Below are 3670 nucleotides of genomic sequence, written 5' to 3'. Positions count from 1 at the left end.
ATCTTACAACTGATTTGCGGTCGGATAGGGCAGGACTTGTGAAATAAACAATCCCATTAGGTAATCCATTTGTTCGAAAAACTACAGTGTTTTTAACCAGACTGCAATACCTGTATGTCGGTTGGATAACGATACTTCGGTATCAACAGCTTTTGGTTTAATGCTCTTCGACTAGAGATCTCGAAAGTCGTCATATCTCTGCTATGTCTTCCGAATTCAGTTAAGTTGTATGAATAGTTAGAATTTATGTGCGAAATATGTGATTTTCATTAGCATTAGCTACGAGGGCTGCTATATATATTCTGGCCCAGGACAACACTAAGTGTTGCCAGGTGCAATCTGACATTTCCATTGGAAAGTTTGACATTTTTTAGCATAACATCACTCAGAACGTTTTGCCATTTAATTGTGAATTGTTTTACTCGTATTTACAGGGAATTAAAAAATTCATCTCGGCCAAAAAATGGAATTAACTCGTGAACATTTTCATGCGATCATTTTTCACAACTTTCGACGTGAATTATCACGACAAGAGTACATCGATGAACTAAAATCTTTGTATGGCTATGAAGCACCATCCTACAGCACTGTGAAAAACTGGTACAACGAATTCAATCGTGGCCGACGCTCGCTCAAAGACGAATTTCGTGAAGGTCGTCCAAAAACAGCCGTTGTGCCAGAAAACATCGATGCCGTACGTGAACTGATAATGCAAGACCGTCATGTAACATACCTTCAGATAGAGGCATGCCTATGCATTTCTCCCACCAGCATACATTCGATATTGCATGAACATCTGGCCGTAAAAAAGGTTTGTTCTCGTTGGATCCCGCACAATTTGACAATCGCTCAAAAAGGGGCTCGTATGGATTGGTGTAAAGAAATGCTGAAAAAATACGATCGCGGTGCTTCAAAAGACGTTTATAAGATCGTCACAGGTGACGAATCATGCATCTATGCGTATGAGCCCGAAACAAAACAGCAATCGACAAAAAACAAAAAAAAAAACATTTTCGTTGATAAATATGCCTGTTTACATTATTAGGTCAGAAATATATATAGCAACCTACGTATAAGCCATATTTGAAACAAACTACTGGCAGAACCAAGAACCTAGCACTAATCACTCATATGTAGGTTGACTTTTATATTTCGAGATCTAGCAATTTGACAACTCATAATTTTATCGTAACTTTGACATTTTTGATCTTATACGTACTCAGAACGTTTTGGAACACGAGCGCTATTTGTGTTGTTTACAGTAACTTTAAATATTCTTCTTGGCCAAAAAATTTTCATTGTTTGCGTGGATTTACGCACATGAGCCCGAAAGTAAACACAAGTCGACTGTATGGTATTTCAAGATGAGCCGAATACATAAAAGTTGTTGGACTTTTAAAAAAAATGGGTGCCTATTTTTGTAGAAACCCTGAGTATTCGGCAATCATGCATCTAAAACAAGGTAGTACAGTAAACGCTGAGTGGTCCACAACCATTTGTTTGCAAGTTGTCTTTCAAGAAACCGGGAAAATCAACAACCAAAGATGGAACACTCTTCACCACACAATGCGAGCTCTCACACATCGACTGAAACAACTGTATTTTTGAGCGACAACAAGACAACGATTTGAGGAAAAATATATGTAATAAACTAAGAGGTCAACGTTTTTTCACAACTGAAGAGGCGCTTGATGCGTTCAGGACACAAGTTTTGGAGATAACTCAATCAGTGTGGCAAAAGTGTTTCGAAAATTGGTTGCAAAAGTGTATAGATCTTAATGAAGGATATTTTTAAAAACAATAAAATGATTTTCGATGATTAATATTTGTTTCTGTATTCCAATGTCGTAATATAAAAAGCAACCCTCGTGTGCATATGAGTGTTCTAAACTATGTGCGGAAATATCTGCGGCCCCAACCGCATTTTGGGATAGCAGAAAATTGCATTTAATGGCAAATCACTGCCGCCAGCTAAAATGTATACATTTGCTCGCTTACGGTTATTTGCAAATATTTTTAAATTAGTTGGAAAATTCTAGAAATGCTAACGTTTTACGGTGTATCGGATATACGTGAATTTTTAAATGAGTTAAACTCATTGTGGTAGTTTCATGGTAAAAAATAAAACGCATGACTGAATAATGTTATTAGTCGGGGAAAAGCGAAATTTACTTAATTGAGGCTCCGAGAATTTCAATTCAATTTTATCTAAAATTAATGCAATTGATGACAGTAAATCGTTTTCCGTTGAATATAAATCTTTGACCAATTATATTTTCAGATTTAATTATACATATATGTACCAGTTGCTATAAGAAATGCATGCGCTGAATAATCGCTTCCAAGGCGTCAAGCCGCTTTGCATAGTTCCACAAATAATTGTACCGCGGTGTTGAATCGCGGGATATTGGAGGTCACGACAAATGCTCACGACACGAGATAATGTGCCCATCATAAGTTTCCTTCAATAAATTGTTTGTTTCGTTGGCTCTATGGCATGTAGCGCCGTCTTAGTGGAACCAAAGATCGTCCACATCAACATCCTCCAATTCAGGCAGCAAAAAGTTGTTATTCATGCCTCTAAGATGTTTCCCATTGGCCGTGACATTACGACCGGATGTAACGTCCTATAATATTTGGCTTTCTCATATTGTTTCTATCAATAAAAGTTTGGCATGTTCGAAAAGGGTTAAACTATCTATAACACATAAGGTAAAGCAAAGTTCGGGTATAACCGATCATTTCATATTCTTGCAACTTGCTTGGACCAAAGCCTTCAGGTACATAATCCTTGTTAGTTATATGCGGTCTAGGGCGAGTTTTCACCCGATTTTATACATTCTAAGCACAAATATGCACCGTTATAAGAAAAATTAGTTTCATTTAGATAACTCAAATATTGGTCGATATTTTCACTGTAAAAACGTCCGGTGTGCTTAACGTGGGTACCTGCTGACGACAACCTTACTCTACGGCGCTCAAAAGCACAGCATATCAAGTCAATGCTTTGATCAGCGCCGATACCCATTTAAAACCCCTGCCGTACTATGGGTCTCGCACCCGGTTGCAATGCAACTCCACATTCGACTGACAAAGTTTCAGTTTTCCTCGCGTTCGGATTTTCCCCACAACCATCACGATACTCCCCGATGGGCCAGTCCGCACGAGTAGGTTGGATTGAACTCCCAGGGCTCCTGCTTCCCATGGTTCCTAAAATTAAGACCCTGGTCAGACCACGTAGCCGAAACTACTACTAATTGAGCTTCCATACTGCTCAGGACCATTCACATAAGAAGTTCCTCTTGCTTCTGCGATTCCCTATGCCACATTAAAGTTTTATGTCGGTCAATGTTTTGGATTAATGGCGTTTTGTGGGCGTGGCAGTGGTCCGATTACGAACTCATTATTTTTTTTTTTGCCAAGGAACGCGCATACCACGTTTCGTCAAGATATCTTAATTTTTACACAAGTCGCTAGACGGACGGTCGGACAGATAGACAGATATTCACCCGGATTTCAACACGTCAATCAAGATAATTTATATATGTATGTACATATAACCCCTTATCTATCTTGATTAGCTTTAAGTGATAAACACAATCATTAGTTGATCAATACTATTATACTCAATGGCAAGTTGTTGCAAGAATATAAAAATAAGAACAAGTCT

The sequence above is a fragment of the Bactrocera tryoni genome, chromosome 1 (genome assembly GCF_016617805.1).
Source record: "Bactrocera tryoni isolate S06 chromosome 1, CSIRO_BtryS06_freeze2, whole genome shotgun sequence".
Taxonomy (NCBI): domain Eukaryota; kingdom Metazoa; phylum Arthropoda; class Insecta; order Diptera; family Tephritidae; genus Bactrocera; species Bactrocera tryoni.
The sequence above is the reverse complement of the archived record's forward strand: the minus strand, read 5'-3'. Positions refer to the sequence as shown.